At 44.7% G+C, this 6369-nt stretch overlaps 1 protein-coding gene across 1 annotated transcript in view; it reads left to right on the top strand.

The window, feature by feature from the left end:
• The first annotated feature begins 5663 nt into the window (after positions 1 to 5663).
• MID1 (midline 1) overlaps positions 5664 to 6369 on the top strand; it is a 463742-nt gene continuing 463036 nt past the window's right edge. The window contains exon 1 of the mRNA XM_075589406.1: positions 5664 to 5818. The gene's annotated coding sequence lies outside the window, so the exon portion shown is untranslated. The remainder of the gene's footprint in view (positions 5819 to 6369) is intronic.

Raw genomic sequence — 6369 nt, 5'->3', positions numbered from 1 at the left:
GATTAAATGACCTGTTGCAGGGTACATGCAACTACACACGTGGGTTTCTTGACAAGGCTTATTTATTTAGCCTTAAAAGATATACAGCATACAAAAACAAAAATAGCTTTTCATCAGCAAACAAAAGAAAATGGCTTTTTCTTCAGCAAACAAAAGAAAACAGTTTCTCTTTAGCAGACAGTCTATAAATAAGGTAGCTACCCTTTTTCTATGCAGGGGACAGACAGTTCACAATTCATCTACTTTGCTAATCAGACCTTGTATCAGGAATCTCTTCAGCAGCTTTCTCCTCTCTCCTCAACAGCCAGCTCCATGTGTCTACATCCTGGGTTTTAACACACCTTGATTAGGCAGCTGGGATCCAACTAATTGTCCTGAGGTTCCCAGCTGAAGTTAACCTAGTCAGTGCTGCACTGCAGACTAGACATAGGTTTTCCAGGCATATAACTGGTGGCTTTTATTTACCCTGTCACAGACCCCTAAGTGAATGCTGCTAGAAAATTGGAAATGTTGAGGATTTATCACATTTCCCAAATTCATCCAACAAAATGGGCTTATACGAAAAAACATTGAGACTACACGGTCCCATTACTAACCCAAATTCATTCCTTAACCCAGGGGTTCTCAACTCTATTCCTTAAGACCCCTAACCAGGTCAGGTATTTATGATATCCCTGCTTTGGAGCTGGCCCCAGTCAGTGTGTGTGCGTGCGCTTACAAAGCGCATGTAGGGAAGACAAGAATTTTGTCTTTCCATGCGGCGACAGCCTCACATGGTTGACTGTGAACCAATGAGTGCACAGATAGATTTAACCAATGAGAGGCAAATATTTTGAAACCAATGAGAGCGCGAATGTGATGTCATGACTTCATAGCTGCCCCCCCCCTCCCTGCGTCCCATCACGACCCATAGACCACAGATCGCTGCTGAAACTGGTGCATGCGCCGCAAGGCGATCTCTGACCTGTGCGTGCACGCAGTGACTGGGGCCGAAGCCTTATTAACCCTTCACGTTCTATTCTCCAGTGCATGTAGGAATGTCCTGCACAAATAAATAATGAGACCAAACCGTAATTATATGGGAAATGGTGGTGAAGGCCACAGCTTTATTAATATTATAATTATTATCATTTTAAATGAATAATAACATATTTTAATTAAACAACGCCTATCACCAACCTTAGCCTTACACGCCTAAAGTTAAACAATGATATATAAATATCTTACCAAATCTTTACTCTGCCTTCCAGGCCAAACATTTAAACTTAACACATCAGACTTTAACATCCGCCATAAAACTCAGCCTCCCAGGCAAGAGTTTAACTTGTAACCATCAAACCATGAAATAATGCTGCGACAACCAAAAATTATTTATTTCTATTTTTATATATATATAATATATATATAAACACACAAGAAAATACTGCATCCAAGCCACTAGTAAGTAAATATGTACCCATTTTAACTAGACATCAGTAAATTCAAATGAGGGGAAAGTTTGCAATCTCAAGTCTCTGGCTATTAATTTGTGTTGTAAATAACCTTCCAGGGCAGTCCTGTTCCACCATGTACGTAATCTCCTTTGTGATTGAAGTTTAACATTTGTAAGAATATCAGTACCCTTAGATGTAGTTTCTGGGGCACCAGTAACACCGCCTTCTGGCGCAATAGAAAAAGCCTCGTTTGCAGTATCAAGTCTGCGTTGCTCATCATCACCAAAATTCATATTGTGAAACAATATTCAGTATGAAAAAAATAGGGGAGGAGCAGGTATAAGAAATGCTACATATAAGCACAGATGTATAACACAAGAAAATACTGCATCCAAGCCGCTAGTAAGTAAATATGTACATATATATATATATATATATATATATATATATATATATATATATATATATATATATATATATATACAGTGTTCGACAATCCTATACATTTGCACGCCCGGGGCGAGTGGATTTAACATCTGGGCGAGCTCCTATTGGCCCAAGCAGCACACGTGTTTGTTTTTTAAAATCTTCCCTGCTCGAGCTAAAATTTTCCCTGCTCGTGCTGAAAAAAAAAAAATTCCCCCTACCTGACAGCTGATTGGCGCGCGCTCCCAGGCTTTGTGGGCGCGCGGCCAGGCTCTATATGAGCCCGCCCCCAACGAGCGGCCATTCTTTCTGGCCGGAGATCTGTTGGAGAGTAAGTACTCTCCAATCCTCCATCCTGCGGCCCCTCTGCTCCTTCCCTGCAAGCCAAGGTGTTCCCCCTACTACCTGCTTCCCCCTGATACCCACGCGGGGCGGGAGATGGTAGTGGGGGTGTTCCCCCTTTCTCTCCCTGGTCCCGGCTTCCCGCGCGTGGCGGGAGATGGTAGCGGGGTGTTCCCCCTTCTCTCCCCGGTCCCCGCTTACCCCGGCTTCCCACGCGGAGGTGTTCCCACTTCCCGCTTCCCCCCGATCCTCGCGCGGGGTGGGAGATGGTAGCGGGGGTGTTCCCCCCTTACCCCCTTGGTCTCCGCTTCCCCACGGTCCTGTGGCTGCCCGAGCAGGGCGGGAGATGGTCGTGGGGGGGGCGCGCGGGGCAGTGGTGGTGTTGCTCGGTCGCGCGGCCTTTCCTCTCTTCTTCCCCCTATCCCGTGTGTGTGTGTGCATGGGAGAATGTGTGTGTGTGCATGAGAGGGAGTGTGTGTGTGTATGGGAGAGTGTGTGTATGGGAGAATGTGTGTGTGTGTGCATGGGAGAGTGTGTGTGTGTGCATGGGAGTGTATGTGCGTGCGTGCGTGTGCGTGTGTGTGTGTAGGATACCAGAAATCACCCCCTACCCCATCCACCCCCACCTCATCACCCCCCCACGCAATCACCCCCCCAATCACCCCGTCACCCCACCCAATCTCCCCGTCACCCCACCCAATCTCCCCGTCACCCCACCCAATCTCCCCGTCACCCCACCCAATCTCCCCGTCACCCCACCCAATCTCCCTTTCACCCCACCCAATCTCCGCATCCTCCCACCCAATCACCCCCCCTGTCTCTCACCCTCTGTCTCTCGCCCTCTGTCTCTTGCCCTCTGTCTCTCGCCCTCTGTCTCTCGCCCTCTGTCTCTCACCCTCTCTCTCTCACCCTCTCTCTCTCGCCCTCTGTCTCTCGCCCTCTCTCTCTCGCCCTCTGTTTCTCTTGCCCTCTCTCTCTCGCCCTCTCTCTCTTGCCCTCTCTCTCTGCCTCTCGTCCTCTCTCTCTGCCTCTCGCCCTCTCTCTCTGCCTCTCGCCCTCTCTCTCTGCCTCTCGCCCTCTCTTTCTGCCTCTCGCCCTCTCTTTCTGCCTCGCCCTCTCTTTCTGCCTCTCGCGAGGGGAGGCTCAAGGTTGCATGGTACAGATCTGTTATGGGGGTGAGTGGCAGGGGGGGACCCGCGAGGGAGGGGGCCCGCTGGGCGGGAGGTGCCAGTGGGGGTGCTCCCAGTCGGATAATCTGTTAAATAAAACATTGTTTGGTTGATTGTAACAAGTCTTTTATGCTGTCTACAGTTATTCCTAATGTATTTGTCCCATTCTTCACCCAGTCAGTCACACAGTCACTCACTCACCCACCCAGTCAGTCAGTCACCCAGTCAAGTCACACAGTCAAGTCACCCAGTCAGTCAGTCACTCACCCACTCAGTCTGTCAGTCACTCACCCACTCAGTCAGTCAGTCACTCACTCACCCTCCCAGTCAGTCACTCACCCACCCACTCAGTCACTCACCCACCCAGTCAGTCACCCACCCAGTCAGTCACCCACCCAGCCAGTCACCCACCCAGTCAGTCACCCACCCAGTCAAGTCACCCACCCAGTCAAGTCACCCACCCAGTCAAGTCACTCACCCACCCAGTCAGTCACCCACCCAGTCAGTCAGTCACCCACCCAGTCAGTCAGTCACCCAGTCAGTCAGTCACCCACCCAGTCAGTCAGTCAGTCACCCACCCAGTCAGTCACCCACCCAGTCAAGTCACCCACCCAGTCAAGTCACCCACCCACCCAGTCAAGTCACTCACCCACCCAGTCAGTCACCCACCCAGTCAGTCAGTCACCCACCCAGTCAGTCAGTCACCCAGTCAAGTCACCCACCCAGTCAGTCAGTCACCCACCCAGTCAGTCAAGTCACCCAGTCAGTCAGTCACCCACTCACCCAGTCAGTCAGTAACCCAGTCACCCACTCACCCAGTCAGTCACCCAGTCAAACAAGTAGTCAGCGGTCTACACATAATAATGTATTGAGGTTTTGAAATAATTTCTAACTTGCTTTGTTCCAGATCTGACTAGAAAGCTTCTAACAGGACACCTCGGAATCTCCCCTAACTCAGAAGACAGGTAGGGAACGTCTGCATTCGTGTGTATTTGCTGACAGTTATGCTTTCATTTTGTCTTGGGATTGTTAACAATCACTTATATGTAATTTTCTAATCTCGTGCACTATGTTACTATGCAACAAGGAGAAATTGTAGTAAAGTAAAAATGTTATATAAAAAATAAACTTATGTCAAAAACTAATCTTATTAGTTCTTTCTAAGAATTTATTAAATTTGCAATGGGGCGGGGTTAGGGGTGGGGCTAGGGGGCGAGTAGATTTTTGGGGGATTTGGGATTTGTCAAACACTATATATATATATATTATTCTATAACAAGATACATATACAGTAAACAAACACAATAATAATAAAAATACAAAAAACAAATAAAACTTAAAATTAAACCTACAAATTAAACAACTAAACTGAAGTAGAACAAAAGGGAGGGTGATGAAGGCAAGATTTAAAGAACAACTTATTTACCTTTTTTGACATTTTCTTCATGTACATGTAGGAATAACACAGCTACAGTTTGCAAAGATGCTTACAAAGCAGCTGCTATTAAACTGAGGAAAGCAAAGGGAAAAAAAGTCTGAGCTCTGTAAAAAATGTACTGTAAAAACTTGAATGAAATGTAATAAATTCAATCAACAACTTTTCTACATTTGATATGCAATAGGTGCTAGTTTCTATTGAACGTGGCAATAAGTCACCTTAACCGGCCTTGACCCTTTTGATTAGAATGACAAAATGTACGGCTGGCACATTTCTATAAGCAAGAAAGTTCCACTTGAAGGCTACCACTTCCGAAGGTAATGAAGTGACAAAGTTCAATGAATGTATTAAAAAAAAAAAAAGTTATTACTGCTGCATGTGTGAGTCTAGTTGTGAATGACAATACCGCTTCCACATTTTATGCTATGGGCTTCACTTTTAATAACTGCAGCCACCTTTAAGATCATACCACATCCTATTGCAATAACTTTAATCGTGCAAATGTTGTGCCCTTTACAACTTTATAAGATCTCAAGGGTTTTCATTAAAAAAAAAAAGTGACTTCACTGTAAACTCTTATTTTATGTTCGTTTCCCTGGAGTAATGTTTAATTGTGTCCTAAAGGCCTTGCACTGTTAAACTTGATAACATATTGTGCACCCGTTGGCACTTGTTGAGTTATTCACAGACATTGAAAGTGTTCTGTGGGAATGCATTCCATGTTTACCTATATATGGAAACCTGTTGGAATGAAGGCAGTGTAAGTAGGTTTAAGCTGAATGAGAGCTACAAAGCAAGCACACCCAGTTGAGAGGTGGGAGTGGTTTTGTAGGCAGGACAGAGTACAGCTTTCTGAATCAAATTGTCTCCAGCACAGCTGATCTCTGAAAAACAGGCTCAAGTCTTCCACACACAAAAAAAAGCTAGGAACTACATTATTCGATTTTCTTTCATCATTAGGAGTTTTACATAGTAGAAACAACTGACTGTGATTGAAAATGGAGACTCAGGTAAGAAATGCATTAACTGTTGAGTACTAAAATACTTGTTTAAATTTGCTGCCATGTAGTGGGTAAGAAATGAATGTGACATTGCAGAGAAATTCTTTAGCTGATTTTTACCAACTGTATGTTATTTATAAATGCCCCTAGCATCTTTTGAAGTGTACTGTATGCATAATGATCTTGTGTTATCTGACTTTCCAATGAGATAGTATGTTTGATCCGTATCTCAACAAGGCGCAGATGTAAGCGAAATCCCTAAGCATATAAGTAATTTTCACTTTATTGATTCAAAGACAGAAAAAACATATACGTACAGGATGAAGCTATAAAAAACACTTTTAATTACAAGATCAAGATGACCTCCAACAAAAAATATGCCTTTAATGCTTTACAATATCTTTTGAATTTCATAATGCGTATTCCAACTGGACGTACATTGCTGCATACACTACACTTCCACTTCTGTAACCCTAAAATACCTCCACAAAGAAGTAAGAATAGATCAATTAGACAGAGGTTTTGTTTAAAGAAAATCATGTATTGGTACTGTTCATGAG

Source organism: Ascaphus truei, chromosome 3 (genome assembly GCF_040206685.1).
Source record: "Ascaphus truei isolate aAscTru1 chromosome 3, aAscTru1.hap1, whole genome shotgun sequence".
Taxonomy (NCBI): Eukaryota; Metazoa; Chordata; class Amphibia; order Anura; family Ascaphidae; genus Ascaphus; species Ascaphus truei.
The sequence above is the reverse complement of the archived record's forward strand: the minus strand, read 5'-3'. Positions and strand labels throughout refer to the sequence as shown.